This window comes from Lissotriton helveticus, chromosome 5_1 (assembly GCF_964261635.1).
Source record: "Lissotriton helveticus chromosome 5_1, aLisHel1.1, whole genome shotgun sequence".
NCBI lineage: Eukaryota > Metazoa > Chordata > Amphibia > Caudata > Salamandridae > Lissotriton > Lissotriton helveticus.
The window spans coordinates 2068452497-2068469110 of NC_136065.1; the positions used below are offsets into that span (position 1 = coordinate 2068452497).

Genomic DNA, 16614 nt, shown 5'->3' on the forward strand with positions numbered 1-16614 from the left:
GGACAGTCTGCTTGGCACAAGAGCCTCTTTAGTTCCCCACTTTGACTTCTGGTAAATACCATCCCAGTCAACCAGACATGATCGCAAGCATCCCCAGAATCTTAGTGCTAACATGAGATGACCTGTGAGATAAAGGATTTTCCTTCGCGTGGGCCCCCATGTGTCACTACTTTGGGTTCTTCCTAATGGCCCCCCGCTCTAAAGGCTCCAGGCCTTGTCAGGATGCCTGCCGTGGTCCGTATACCACTTACTTGATATATGGTCCGGTACGCCCCTAGGGCACTACGTATACTGTGCTAAGTTACTGCGTGTTAAATAAGTTTACTGACTGTAATTCTTTGCCTCATAGCCTCCTAATGGGATCAGAGGGATGTGTTTAGAATAAATACCTATATTTAATATCCACCTCGTGTGGTATAACTTTCATTCCCTCACTCGAGAGATTTTATACTGGTAAAACCAAGCTGCTTTTACCTCCCTACCAGCCTTAGCCTGACGGCTGGTCTCCACAGTTACCACTAGGATAGCTTTACTACTAAGGTTGTCTTTAACCTGCCCTCCATAAGGGTCGTTTGGACTGGTGTAATGTGCCCCCTAGAATAGTGGGCAGCGTATGTCAGGGAAACCTTCCCACACTATGCTCACATAATTTGTCTCCCTGATCTGGCTGGATCAATGTTTAAGGCCTTCTGAGCCGTCTACAAATCATCTCACGGAAAAGGAGAAACACTGCAATAAAATGTAAGAAATGCAGGCAAAACAGTGGTAACGCCTCAGATTCCCACTCAGGTTTCAATAAGAAATCCACTTGCGGATGCCCTTTTTTGGTCCCAGTGGCCAAGCCCTGGAAGTCATCGCCACCTAAGATTCGTTGCATTCAGTAATGCATAGAGTTCAGAAGAGAAGAGTTGCTAGGATAGCTTACTCATATGGTTGTCTTTAACATACCCTCAATAAGGGTCTTTAGACTGGAGCACTGTGCTCCCTAGACTATTGGGCAGCATATGTCAGGAAACCCTCTCGCACTATGCTCACTTAACTTGGCTCCCTGACCTGGCTAGAACAATGTTTAAGGCCTTCTGAACCACCCACAAATCATCTCAAGGAAAAGGAGGAACACTGACAAACAACTGTGAGCAGTGTAGACAACAAGAGTGGCAACACCTCAGATTCTCACTCAGGTTTCAAATAAGCAATCCACTTGATGACTCCCTTTTTTGGTCCCAGTGGCCAAGGCCTGGACGTCATAGTCCCCTAAGACTCGTTGCATTCAGTAATGCATAAAGTTCAGAATAGAAGAGTTGGATGTTCATGGGATAACCACATGACGCACCCCCCCTAAGAATGAGCAACATTCGACTCTTAATACCAGAGCCACGGCAGAATGCTAATCTAATCCCTATGTTAGGCTTTCTGCCCTGAGTTGCAACAGAACGTGGTTGACTTCTGTGCTTGGCAGAGAAACAGTTTTTACTAGGCAATGTCTTTTCCTGAATGTGTCACCTGTCTTATTTGACTAAATGAGCACGTCACAGTCTGTTTTACTGGTATCTGTTAAGGAAATTGGTTTACTGGCACCAATAAGCAACCCGTAGGCCAGTTCATAATGACTTCGCTAGTGGGAAGTTGCTAAAAGGTGTCAGTGTGCATATCGCACGTTCCATATACAAACCCTTCTTGGACCAGGTCATGATCGAGTTCATACCTGCACTTTCTTTCTCCTAGCGCTGAACTATGAAGCAAGATGTTTCGGATTTTTTAGGACGGCTGCCTTGGCCCTGTACCCCGAAATATATATTGTGTGACATAAATATTTTGGACCATCTGACGTCCACTTTCAATCGTGCAAGGGAAGAGTTTCTGCTTCTCAGTGCAACCTTGGGGTCTCCCCCTCACGCGAATAGAGGTAGAGGCCTCGTGTCACCCGAGACACCTTCAGCCACTCCTGGCTTTTTCCCCAACCTGAAAATTGCATCCCGGGAAAATGTTTCCAGCTCAAACCTGCACAAGCTAACGGTCAAAAACAAAACCCATGCCAAAACAAAACCCATGTCCCACTTGGCACTTACAGTTCCTTCTGCCTATAATATCACCCACGTGCTGCTTGTCAGGCACGAAAACTGTGCAGATTGGCACCCTTTACAGTTTATTCAAATGAAACCTCGCACACAATTGTTCTTGTTGCTCCTCCCTGAAATACCCAGCACTCCTCTGCGACCCACGTGTGGTAAAATAATCACAAACCAACACTTTGAGCTAAATGATAAACCGAGAGCTTCATTACTTCAATAAACCAAAGTTAAAAGTACGTAACACATTTGAAATTTACATTGGAGGCGCCTCTCCTTCCATTTTCAACTTTAAATTCCACCCCGTCCATGTTTGCTCTCAGAGTCCCTACTCTCCCCTGGTTAGACGAGCATTATTGGCAGCAGCTCCCAGTCTCAGCTTGTGGCCATTTTGAAACTATTAGAAAGCGATAGCGGGGCACCATGGCAGCAACAGTCTACACAGACATCAATCTAATTATTCATTCAAATGATCATGTTCTGGATAATGCAAATGAGGTCCCAGATCGGTGCACACCGAATTATAGCAAGCTGCAGTGAGATTTCTCGCACGGTTACACTGCTAAGCACTTGCAGACGTTCCTATGCGCAAATTTGCAATGAAGGTTGTAACTTGACTTGAAGATACAAAGCTTGTTACGCAAGTATGCATTGTTAAACATTTTTTGCCTTGGGATGATGTTATCTACTCAGCAGCCCTTGACATACGCTAATGAATGCTGCCTAATTTCACCACGTTAAAACAATGCACAGCACTTTTCCATAATATTCCTGGCGCAGTTTCATGAACGCAGTTTCCATGATCTTAAACTCAGCGATAACTACATGCTTCTATGATTTGTAAATTGTATATAAAACAGCGTCCCCTTCAGTACAGAACGAAACGTTCACCACTGCATATTGCTGTTCCACACTCCCACGGCTTACTTGTAGATAAGGCATGCTCTCTGGGCATTACTAAAGCATTATAGCCCATCGCAAAAAGTGCTACTGTAGCTTTCATAACACTTATTGGGTGCATATTATAAGGTCTCCGACTGTGTTCAGTTTTTTAGTAATTCTGCACTCCCACATCATTATAAACTGTTTTGTAGACTCTAACACCGCATAAAACCGTGCTAAACATTTAAGTAATTCATTAAATATATGCTCAATCTTTTCATGGCACGAATATTTTATAATAACTAAATAACGATGTTAGAACTGCAGTTCTGCAGGCCTCCTTTCTAGAAGGGCTGTTGTGTGTGTGAACGCCTGTCACCAACTTACTCATACACATAAAACATTCGAGAGAGACAATTGTGTGACCAAATCAATTGCATCCTTAATTGCCCCTAGGCCATGCAAGCACTAACAATGGTGCCGACAGCGCAGTGCTCAAATGAGACATTGCTGGGAACTGTACCCTATGATACACCCATACATTCAGGGCTGCCGAGGAAGCTTTAGCGGCGCCCTCTCCCCCCTCCGCACGGCCCCGGCACTAGTATTGCAAAACCCCCGGTATGTGCCCAAGACAACAAACGTGCGCCTGGAAGTAAGCCCTCGCAGGTATCAGCGCACCGCAAAAACCACCCACTCTAATGATGGCAGCCTTCACTTGTAGCGTGCCCTCTCGAAGCCACTTAACTTAAAAATGTTCCTGTATCTCCAAGGACGACGCCGCTGCTCTCCCTCGGACCGGAGACCTGAAGCCGATTCACCCGCACTTCACAGCACTTCACCCTCGCGCGCCATGATTCACCCGCAGCTTCGGGCCACTCCACCCACGTTGTCCGCTCCTTCACACGATCTAGCTCCTCCGCCATTCCGGGTGACTTGCTAGCTTCGCTCCCTAGTAGGAGACCGCACACCTGCAGAAGGGACAAAATGAAAAGAGATTACGGGCCGCTGGGGGGGCCCGGGTGCTGCAGCATGTTCCGTGGGCAAAACACTCCACCACAGTTGTCGCCCCGATGCACGTCGCTCCACGTTGCCCGCTACTTCCCAGGGAATATATGATTATACCACGATTTCAGTTACCACGCATGGCTTTACCACGCGAATTTTACCTCGCAAGTGGCTTTACCACGCTGGTATTTACAACGTAGCATTTTACTACGCGTTGCAACGTCTTACCTTCACGTCTTTCTCCACGAGCCCTTACTTCCATCCTCCTTTGAAACAAGCGTCAAAACACGTATACCAAAATAAAAAAAGGACTGCTTTTTTGACGTACACGGCACGTCTTTGGGGGAGGCTCTTTCCTCTTTCTTTTAAATTTATGTTCGTTTTTTTGTTAAAGTAACCTGCTTGTTATTTTTGGGGGGGGAGACCCCCCCCAGCCCCCCTCCGAGCCCCCCCTCCCTCTGCCCCCCCATGCCCACGCAGATCGACTTGAAGGAATACCACGTCTCCCCCCTAGCCCGTGGTAAAGACGTCGTGGAAGGTACCCTGCGTGGAAGGCACCCTGCGTGGTAAGTGTCACGTGGTAAACGTGAGTAGTGGTAATGCCTTCGTGGTAAATGATGTTTCCCCTTCCCAGGGCACCTGAAATGAAAAACGAGAGAAAATAACCGGAGTCCTCCCGCTGTTCTTCCGCCGTACGTCGGCTGAAAACCAGGCGATCACCGAAGCCCTTAGAATCCGCCGGCACCTGAAATAAAACAAGAGAGAAAATTACACGGCCCCACGGTGGGGCGAGGAGCGAGCCTGGGAGCGCGGGCACAAAGAGGCTGCTTCCCGCGCTCCCCAGGCTTTTAACCCTTTCGCTGCCGCGACCCCGCCCCCTCGCCCCGGAAGCACACCAGTACTTCCGGGGCGAGGGCGCGCGGCAAGCGGCCCCGAAAGGGACGGGGTGTGGGAGGGGCCGGGCCCCGCCATGCTTGCGTGGGGGCCTATTGGCCCCCCCTTGTATTGTCTCTTAGTAGGGGGCTTGTTTCTTTCTTTTCCCCATCTCCAACTTGTCCCTCACTGCAGATGCTACGCTTGCTGACACCCCAAAGATTTCTGGGCTACGACATTGTCTAGAGAATTTCTAAACCCAACATATTCAGGCACCAGAGTCAAAATAGGGCCAAAAATTATCATGAACATAAAAAAGTTGCCCAAAGTTGTGAATTTTGATCTTTTGCACCTCATTGCTTGCCTGGGACCTTTGGGGTGCGGAAGCAAGGCAGTTAGAACCGCCAAAGAGGATGGCAGGGTGATCAAAAGGCAGACACCATGGATTAAGGGTGGGGAGAGGATGGATGATTATAAACATTAAAAAATAGCACAAACGTAGTTCTGAACCTTACAGGTGTTCTGAGTGGCATTTTACACACATTATTAACAAACATTGGCAAAGTCAACTACTCCGGCATTGAACGACAACTTTCGACTTTGCCAACGTTTGTGAATGGCCTATGTGAAACTGGGTAAGGCTACTATTTTGTGTGTGTAATTGTGCAGCAGCAGATTGCCATCACTGACAGAGAGGTAAACTACTGACTGACGTGGGCTGACCCTGTGCCCGATGCTGTATGCTGTGTTGGGTGATACAAAAATGTGAATGACACTAATAGATCAATGGGTGAAGACAGGTGGCAGAAAGTTCCTATGCGTAAGTATATTATATACACAGTTTTACTCAAAGTGTCTTGACTAATGAGTGGGCTAAGGCCACATGCTCACCCATTCGACACGCCAGTATCCTTCTCCAACAAGATATTTAATGACTAAAAATAAAATGGGCGAAGGGTGTGAAGCCAATGGGCCATTTGTAACAGAGAGGACTTCGGGTCCTTTCTCTTCCATCACTGTTTATTCTGCACATCTGTACTTCCTGCCTGGTGGTAGCATTACTTGGAGTAGGGGAAACTGTCACTGTATTTTAGCCCTCTGCCTCCAAACAATGATGTCACACCCCAGTGTGCCATGAGAGCACAGCAAGGTCTGGCCCAGTGAAACCAAGATTCTGTGTTTGAGGTGGAGCAGCCCAGGCAAGTGAGCCATCGTCCAAAAAATACTGTTTAGGAAAAATTCAACCAGTTGACTGGTTTGTGGTTGGGGCCATTGGGTCATTGTCAAATTGCCTATGTGGCTAACCCAGCGGTGCAAGGAGCAGGGCTGAGAGCAGCCAGATTCGGTGACCATGGCACAGTCTACCGGGGAATGGAGCAACGAAGGGTGATTATTGAAAAGTGATAGCAAGAGGTGATCCGGGTGAGTAGAAAGGATGTTATTGGGGCATCGACATTGGGAAGACTGGTGAGTCCTCTGGGTCCAGGAAGCTGCCAGTGAGGCAGCGATGGGTTTTGAAGCTTTGAGGTTTAGGTGCCATCTGAGTGCTGGAGGACAATACTGAGCCCTGCTGGCCCAGGAGAATGGCAGTAAGGCAGCTATGGGCCACATCTATCAAGGTACCAATTTGCGATTCTGAAATAGCGATTTTTAAGAAATCGCTATTTCAGAATCGCAAATTGGTATGTATCAAAAAAATCGCAATTTTTTAGCGATTTCTTGATATTCCTTAATTGCGAATTCGCAATTAAGGAATACTTTCCCATTCATTTCTATGGGCCAGGAGGCCCATAGGAAGGAATGGGAATGTATTCTCAATTTGCGATTCGCAATTTGCTAATCGCAAATTGAGAATTATTTCAAGTGTGCAGGGGTGTCCAAAGGACACCCTGTTGCACCCCTAAAATAATCATGGGTGCACATGTGGTGCACATACATGCCCTTAGGGCATGTATGTGCGTCACATGGCACTTTGAAAAATGCGAAAATGGGCATTTTTCAAGGAATTCGCAAATTACCACCACCTTGAAGTTGGTGGTAATTTGCGATTCCTTAGGGACAATTTACAATTTTTTTTAGCTTCATACATTGCATTTAAGGAATCGCAAAGTTTGCGATTCCTTAAATGCAATTGCAAAATAAGGAATCGCAAATTTTGCGATTCCTTATTTTATACCGGATTTTCCTTCATACATCCCATTTAGCAAATTCGCATTCGCAAAGGCCGAAATTCTGCGAATTTCGGCCTTTGCGAATGCGAATTTGCATGAGACATATGGCCCTAAATGTTTTAAAGCTTGAGGGGTAGGCGCTGTGTAAGGCCTGGAGGACAGTGGTGGCCGTGCGAGTGCTGGAGGACAGTGGTGGCCGTGCGAGTGCTGGAGGACAGTGGTGGCCGTGCGAGTGCTGGAGGACAGTGGTGGCCGTGCGAGTGCTGGAGGACAGTGGTGGCTGTGCGAGTGCTGGAGGACAGTGGTGGCCGTGCGAGTGCTGGAGGACAGCGGTGGCCGTGCGAGTGCTGGAGCACAGTGGTGGCCTTATGAGTGCCGGATGACAGTGGTGAGTCCTATGGGTCCAGGAGGGTGGTGGTGAGCCAGTGATGGGTTTTGGAGCTTGGGGGCATAGACGCTGTATAAGTACTGAAAGACAGTGGTGAGTCCTGTGGACCCAAGAGGGCAGCAGCAAGGCAGCGGTGGGCTTTGAAGCTTGGGGGAAGGTGCTGAGTGGTTGCTGGAGGCCAATGGTGGCCTTGTGAGTGCTGGAGGGCAGTGGTGAGTCAGATGGCTCCAGCAGGGTGGCGGTAAGGCTGCTATGGGTTTTGAAGCTTGAAGAGTTGGCGCCGTGTGAGAACTGGAGGACAATGATGGCCGTGTGATTGCTAGAGGACAGTGGTGAGTCTTCTGGCTCCAGGAGGATGCTGGTAAGGTAGTTATGAGTTTTAAAGCTTGAGGGGTAGGTGCTGTGTGGGTGCTGGAAGACAGAGGTGAGTACTGTGGGTCCTGGAGGGCGGCTGTGAGGCAGCGATGAGTTTTAAAGCTTGAGGTATAGAGGGTGTGTGTGTGAGTGCTGGAGGACAGTGGTGAATCTTAGAGACAGAAGGAACAGGTAGACATCAACAACAACCTCCTTAAGCTAGCTTCTGTGGTAGAAAAAGGACCGGGGAAACATCAGCTGAGTTGGGAAAAGGTGTAAAAGATGAGGTCAAGAAGCAGTTGCACAAAGAGGAGGGGAGCAATGGAGAGTGGAACGGGAGGGAGGCAGGTAAACATCTGTACTGACCAAATGCTGGGTCAGCAATCTCACATCATCCAGTCACAGCCACGCCCCACAGGCAGACAGCCAATCAGCACCCTGCTGCCTCAGCTACACAGGCTGAAGGCACACCCTCAGGGGTAGACCAAATGTGGCACTTGTCTTGCACCCCCCAGCCCATTTGCAGCAAATCACACTCCCACAGTCATGCTAAAACCTGAGACCTCATTTCCTGACACAAGGTCACTTGGGGGTCATAGATCCCTGCACATATTGTATATTATGGCATACAACAGTATTAGAGAAAGAATGGTCAGAGATAAGCTGCATTTGTGTAGACATGCGTTTGTGCCTAACTGAACTTGTTAAATTAGAAGTGATGTTTTCTGTTGATATAACCTAGTATCCGGGCCAATGCTTAACTAAGGGAAGTAAGTAAAGTGGCCACATAACTCCAGTGTCACTATGGGCATTGTTTTGGACCTGGACTTTTGTGTGATTGCCTAATGCATTTTGGGTGTTGTAGTCTTGCTTTGCCTTCGCTGAATTAATTAGACCAACATACATGAAATCAATGTTTCATAGGTGAAAAGTTCTGGACTGAAGCTTGTGGCTGTAATGATCTGGATTAAGGTTGTCACCCTAAAGACAAGGTGACAAAGCAGACCTTAGCCAGAAAGCAGCCTTTTTAAGAACTGTGGAGCACTCATCCAAATTTACTTCCCATTGCAACATGAAGAGTTAGCAGTTACATTTTGTAGTTGTTTTTGAAATTCCTTATTTCTTTTTCATAACTTTCTCTCTGCATGTACAGCCATCATTCTTTAAAATGCTGACTGGGTCTTCTTTCCCAGATATATACTCTGGCTCAAAAGATGACTTGGATTTTATATGAATTAATTTAAATAAATGTTTATCTCTTCAGACCTTTGCCTTTCAAAGGGACAAAGCACATTATATAATGTGAAATTAAACAATTGGATGTGAAGCGACTAACTGTGGCAACAGATGTGACTGATTCTTTCCTAGCCAAAGCATTTCTCCATGACAAAGGCATGTTGTCCCCGTATTGTCGCATCCCAATAAAGCAGAACCAATGCCTTGTTGTGAAACCTCAATATTGATCATCTATTTTTCTCTCCTTTTGCACTAGTCGGTGTCAGTGTAAAGGGTAAAGGCTGTCTGGGTCTCTTTACCTGCCTGACCTCCGCCACGCAATCCTATAATGGGATAGAGGTTTCAGTTTCCAACTCCTGCTGCTTCGGCAGTCTCTGCAACGCCGGCTCCTTGACGAAACCCTCCCTGCTGGTGGGCTTGATGACCCTGATGGCTACACTGCTGATGACATTCCTCTGAGGGATCCACATGCTGACACCATCCGCCCTGCTGGCCTCAACAATGACAAAGAAATCAGTGATTTGCTCAAACTTTTTTGGTAGCTTTCTCGTTCAGATTTGACATTTTGTAAACAATGTAGATATAAGGTAGGAGAGAGCTGATGGGTGGCTGAAATGGAGCTCAATTCATTAGACTGCCATGGGGCTAGCCTTAGATCCCACTGAAGTTACAAGATAGACTCTCATGTTACTTAGTTTTGTCCACTGTAGCTTCGAAGACCACGACACTGACAATCCAAATGCAATAAAGTAGTTTCTTGCGTGCCTCTGTTTCTATGTGAAATATATCATTTTGACGTTGCCATCCTATTTACACTTAATATATTGTTGTGCAGTATTATTAAGTAGTCTGATTTTCCAAAGCTCCAGTGGACGCCTTGTAGGCCAGGATCAAAATGCCTTGTTCTGCACCATTACATTATTGTAATGTTACTCACTGTATGCTGCATTTTCAAAATATTGACCTAAATATTAGAAATGTATTTTATCCAAAAGAGCATTGAAAAAGTATTAAAAGTAATACTTTGCTAATTCAATAAATAGTGTTATTCTCTTTTTTCTTTAGTAACTTGTATTTTTAGTAGGAAATCAACATGTAATCCTTTGTTTTAACTTTAATGGTTTGTATTTCAGTGTGGGACCCTTCATCGCGGACTTACATTTGGATGTCTATTGTTTTGATCGCAGGTGGGAACAATTGGTCATTGTGTCGTCCCTCAGTGCAGTATCTCACCCTCCTTTCTCCCCTAATATTTCAGGACAACATGTCCCCTCGCCCCTCAATGAATTATTTAGGATGGACCCATGCACTTTGATGATGCATGCCCACCCATACACATTATTTTGAATTTGATATTCTTCCATAAAATTATATTCTATGCTTTATATTTTGAATTAATCTGCTTTCTACGTCTTGTTTGGGCACTTAATTAAATCGTCAAGTGTCAAATGCTCAATTTCACAGACACCCCATCTCCATCTGCTTTCATCTAACGCCCCAACTGTCTCAGTTTTTAGGTCTCGCCTAGCGACGCAGCGCATGTGCTGCTCGCCTTGGTGAGATCCATTGTTGTGGGTTTTGCGACCGAAGGGGGACAGGAGATGTGAACTTGCCCAGACAGCCGATGTGCCCGCTCACCGCGTGTCTTCTCTGGCGATCTCAGCTTGAGCCCGGACAGTCGATGTGCACGCTCATGGCGCCGGCATCTTTCTTAGCTCTTCAGAAAATGCAAGCATTTGTGTGATTGTTTAGCCATCCCACAGACCATAGTGTCTTTTAGTGGAGCAAATGTATCATGGAGTCGTTAAGGTTAAATTGTTAAGTTTCTTAAATTTGCCTGTCTTGGAAGGTCGGAAAACTTCAAGTAGTCTGCACGAGGTGGTGGTAGTCGAAAAGCAGTCCAACGTGGTACTTCTCTCATTATTTTGTGCATTTTATTGGCCTCGAAAGGTACCAAATGACAACATTGTTATTTCTCATCTATACATTTACATATGATGTTTGTGCTAGTGTACACGTATAGTTCCATGCCCCGCAGTAAACATAGCCAGTAAGGCTGTTAATTTCGCACATATTGCTTTACAGAGTCTGTTTAGAAAAAAACCTCAGGAAAGACTTAATGCACACTATGTGCTCTGCACATGAGATGGTCAATTAGCGTCTGTAGGTGGTGGTGGATTTTGTTTGTTCGAGGTGTGCTTTTTGTTTCCACTGAGAAGTAGATAGAAGGCCTCTGCTGAAATGGACTAAGATTCGTCTCTGTAACCTACTCCACCAAAAATACATCTTATGGTAATGGATTTCAGTCCATTCCAGCACTGGTCATTCTCAGACAAAGGCATCTGCAGGTGAAAGACTGATACAATCCCGGTAAAAGCACACATTGCATTCACGCTCATAGTCCTGGTAGAATTTGTTGCTTCATAGCTGTTAATTTTGTAGTGAAATGATGCTGAAATCTGATCATCGACAAGCAAACAACATGCATTACCGTAATCTTTCTTATTATAAACATTATTTAAAGATATCAATTTCAAAGCAAACTAATAGTTTTATGTATATATACTCGTATAGAAACTCTATGAAAACGATTATTCAAATCATGTAGAGAAGAGTCTATCAGGGAATTACAATCAGAGGTGTGTTTATTTCTCTTTTCACATATTTTATTGATTTTTGCACCAAGACCACCTACATAGAGTTCCTCCCCAGTCCCTGGCTCCTACAGCAGGGATGTCCAATGTAGGTCTGGGAGGACCTGATACATGAAAGATATGCAGAATAGCCACTGACTATGTAAACTAGTAATATTGATTTTATGTAGGTAAATGTGGGTATTCCGAAATTCTGGCACAAACCTGAGTCTGCAAGAACTTTGCTGGTCACTGCGAGTCTACCAGGTAACTCGATTCAAAGTGCAGTACTATTGCTCTAGAACCCTTTCAGATTAATAATGGGATCCACCATGCTCGACTTCAAGTTAATAAATGTTCATCTTCTCTAATGTTTCTATTCTACATATCTTTATAATGGTAAATAGTTGTTAAAAAAGCTTGCCCCAGCTGCTATCTACAGTCTTGGAATCAAAGATGAATAATGCTTATTTTGGACAATTTTTGAATGGCACATGACTTGTTTCCCAATCTTGTTTCCCATTCTTCATTATTATTATTTCCAAAGTGAAAATTCAGTGCTTTTCTGTTTTTCTTTCTTATTGTAGTTTTATTTTCGCGTAATTGCAGTATCGACCACCAATCTTATTACACAGATACTTGGTAATCATACTGTAACATTTACAGTAGATAAGCTCAAAAAAGAAAAAATAACTAACAATAATAATCAAGAGTGACAGAATAGCAGATAACCAGGAGCATAGAGACAAAAGAAAACAAGAATCGGCAATGTAATAGGTCTCACATTTATGCGAGTTTGAATTACTGCCATTGTAAATGATATTGCCTTTCATTTATGTGTTCATCTTAAAAACATAAATAAAAGACATTGGGCCATATGTATCAACATTCCTTTTTGCGATTCCTAAATAGCGATTTTTAAGGAATCGCTATTTAGAAATCGGAAAATGGTATGTATGTAGGGAATCACTTCTTTTTAGCGATTCCTTAACATTCCTAAATTGCGATTAGCAAATTGCAAATCGCAAATTTCCCATTCATTTCTATGGGCCAGGAGGCCCATAGGAATGAAGGGGAAATTTGTGATTAGCAATTTGCTAATCGCAATTTAGGAATATTTTCAAGGTTGCAGGGGTGTCTCAAGAACACCCTGCTGCACCCCTGAAAATGACATGTGTGGGCATATGGCGCACATACATGCCCCAAGGGCATGTATGAGCGTCATATGGCACCTTTGGATTTTAATAAAATTGCTTTTTTAAAAGAATTCGCAACTTACCACCAACTAGAAGTTGGTGGTAATTTGCGAATCCTTATGGGCATTTTTGAATTAATTTTTCTTTGATACATTGCATTTAAGGAATTGCAAAATTTGCGATTCCTTAAGTGCAATCGCAAAATAAGGAATGGCAAATTTTACGATTCCTTATTTTGCAGCCAAAATGTTTCATACATACCATTTTGCAAATTAGCATCCGCAAAGGCCGAAATTCTGCGAATTTCGGCCTTTGCGAATGCGAATTTGCTTGATACATATGGCCCATTGTCATTTACGATGCCAATACCTTAAACTCTAGCAAATGCGAGACCTATTGCATTGCAAATGATTGTTTGTATAGTCAGTAACCTGTAATTGGTGTTAGCCCTCCTGCTGGCAACCAGCTGGATGATGTGAAAGGACATTTACCACCTAGTGGTGAAGGGAATGTCTTACAATCAAATGATCTCGGTTGGGAAGAACTCTATCGTACCCTGGAACAAACTTAACTAATGAACGTCTGGAACAGGCTTATTGTGAGTGAAAACCTCTGATATCTTCCAATGTCCTTAGGTCTTAATGCGGCCATCTAGTGTAGAGAAAAAAATTCTCGTTACCCAGTCCTGCATCTCTAACAATCACCAATAATCAGCTTTCTTGAATGTTTGTTTACAGTTCTATTATGACAATCACTGCATGGCCCCTTTAAGTAGGTGCCGTAGGAATTAAGGGAGGCAAAATCCTGTATTTTGAGGACACTGTTTCATCCCATCTTGATTAAATATCAGCCTTTAGTGTGCTCTCAATGAGTGCTGCATTAGCATATTTAGGTCTGGCGTATGCAAGACCGTTTGATTTTACAAAAATTATGCATCTAAAATACTTTTAGGTGTTTTCAGCCACCCTGTTATCTTTTAAAAACGTCTAAAGCGCATAGCTGCCCTCGGAACGGGGCTTGCCAGTGCTAGCCGACCACCACGGTGGCACAATGCAAAACTAACATAGAAAGGGCCTTTGCTGCAGACAGCCAGGTCTTCAGCTGCTTTCTGAAACACAGATGGTTTTGAGTCTTCCGTAGCTGTAAAGGCAGGGTATTCCATATAACCGGAGATATCGCTCCAAAGGATCGACCTCTCAGTCTTTTGGTACTAGGTATAAGAGGTAAGTTCCGGTCGGCAGAGCGGAGGGCCCTAGTGGGTATGTACTGCTCTACCAGGGCAGCCAAACTCGGTGCCCCCCCCCCCCCGCTTCTTGATAATCTGATGAGCTACGCACAAGGCTTTAAACTGGACACGTTTCTCAATCGGAAGCCATTGATGTTTGCAACGCAGCTTAGAGACAGAGCAGAATTTAGACAAATGGAAGAGTAATCTGGCATCCACATTCGGAACAGTCTGCAATCTGTTTATAACATCCCTGGGGCCATACTATACAAAGTGTCCGGAGTGCACAACACCCGTTTGCGCCTGCTTTGCCTGCCCCTGGGACACTTTGGTATTAAAGAAGGGGCCGCAGACACTTATGCGGCCCCTTCTGTAATACAGATAGCGCTGGCGCACATATAGCGACATTGCTATCATCAGAGGGCGTTCCCTCATTTGCATGGGGGCGTGGCCCCCGTGCAAATGAGGGAATCTCTCTGACTCAGCGCCCGTGCCGAATTAGAGATGTGGGTGCAGAAGCAAAGAAGCTGTCAGGAGGTGCACTGTCAGGGAGTCCCCTGATGACTGGCCTCTGAAGGGGGTATTATGGACCCCCTAGATGTTTCCTTGCAGGCAGGTGCAGTCACTCACTGCACCAGCCTGCAAGGGGATCCCTCATCCCTCTTATAACTGCAGGCAAGATGCCACCTGCACAGTGAAACATGGAGCGGCTGCTTCAAAGCCACTCCGTATTTCACTTGAATGTGCTGCCCTCAAGGCAGCACGACTTTGCGGCTGCTTTGGGGCAGCGCATTTAATGTAATATGTCGCACTCTCCTTGTTTGGCAGGGGTCACCTTTTCAAAGGTACGCCCGATACAAACAAGGAAAATGTGCAGCAATGTGTAATACTGCCCCTGGCAGCGCCCAGACATATAATGTTGCAATAGACAGGTGACGAGATGATTAAAGACTGTACAGTCATTTGCCAAAGCAGGAGACTGAATAAGCAATTATCGATTTAAGGCTTTTTAGAATGCCAAAACACGTTCCTGAAAATGCCCTGACTTGTGCAAGGCACAACTCCTATAAAAAGAAGTGGGGGGACTGACCAAGTAAGACAATATGCAAATGACCTCATGACATCACGAGGTATGCGTCTATCTGGGTCAAAGATGGCCCAATCCTGTTTTATTCAGTCTTTAGATGTGTTCTTTGAAAAGACCTGGATGCGTCCTCTTTGTTAGCAAGTTGTGGATGAATAAAACTCATCTCCCTTTCACTAAAATACTGCATGCACTACTGGCGTCTGGGGGGCCCAACTTCTTGGCAGGGGGGACGGCGTCCACCCTGTGAAAAGAGTGGGGGGAAGCCGTGTACCTGCGTGTACCCCTGACTCGAGCATTGGACGTGTGGCTCAAATGTAAGAGTGTTGTCAAGCCAGACACAAATTCTTCTTCATTCATGGGTATGTTGCAGGGCTGGACTGGGTACTGAAAGCAGCCCTGGCAAATTGTGCCAGACCAGCTCCCGTCTGGCGCATGGGGAGCGAGCGCAGCAAGCGAGCTCAGCCACTAATAGGGGGGTTTGGGGGATTCTCCTCCAAAGATAATTTTGGAAAACAACAGACCAAAATGGTGAAATTTACAGCACATTTTTCATTACATATTCAATTGTATCAACTTTCAAAGCACAGTAAATAGTAGATGATGACCTTAAAGAGCACCAGGTTACCCACCCCGTCATATGTACCCATAGACATTCAGAGAGCACCAAAATAGGCACAAGTAGTGAATCAGAGAGAACAAAGTAAAAGTGTGACCAGCCCCCACATGGTGTGTAGCGAGCAAGTTTGGGCAAGTGCATGGACGGTAGGAGGAGGAAATGACGGTAGACAGTACCTGCAGGAGTGTGTGGCCAGTGGATGGAGGCTGGCCACAGACAAGAAACTGTACTTGGTCCATGCTTCATGGCAGGGGCAAACACTGAAGCCCCAGGAGAAAGCCAGAGATGCTGACCAATAAGATGCAAGAAAACAAGAGTGAAGTCGAAGCAAACCAGTGGTAGTAATGGTAAGTAATAGGTGGGCTCTAAGCCATTTTTTATCTTTTTTTTGTTTAAAAAAATATTTTGCCGACGTGTGCATTGTCTTAATAGAAACCTAAAGAAGTGCAAAGTCTTGTGTGACACAAACAGCCACACCTATTCAATTTGTTTGTGTTCTTCCTCTGTTCCTGTGAAATGATTTTTACTCCAAAACAAAGTCTCAATTTTATGACGCGGTGTACAATAGTATTCCCAGGTATTTCATGTAGCAAATATAATGTGAAATGACAGAATTTAGGGAGGTTTGAAATTTCGTCCAGGCCTAATGGCCTAATGAAAACATGTCTTACTCTCCAGTAGCCGAAAACAGACAATTGCTCCCTCAGCATCTGAAAAGACATGACTGCCTTCTCAGCAGGTCATACACATGATTGAACCCACCACAGGTTAAAAACATAATTGCCTTTTCAGGAAGTTTAAAGCATGACTTACTCTGAAGCAAGCCAAAAATATGTAACCCTCGTCATCAGGTGAAAATACATGAGTAGTTCCACA

At 45.1% G+C, this 16614-nt stretch overlaps 1 long non-coding RNA gene across 1 annotated transcript in view; it reads left to right on the forward strand.

The window, feature by feature from the left end:
* LOC144753988 (uncharacterized) overlaps positions 1 to 10013 on the forward strand; it is an 88480-nt gene extending 78467 nt beyond the window's left edge. The window contains exon 3 of the long non-coding RNA XR_013594624.1: positions 9238 to 10013. This is a non-coding gene — a long non-coding RNA (uncharacterized LOC144753988). The remainder of the gene's footprint in view (positions 1 to 9237) is intronic.
* Positions 10014 to 16614: the final 6601 nt, after the last annotated feature.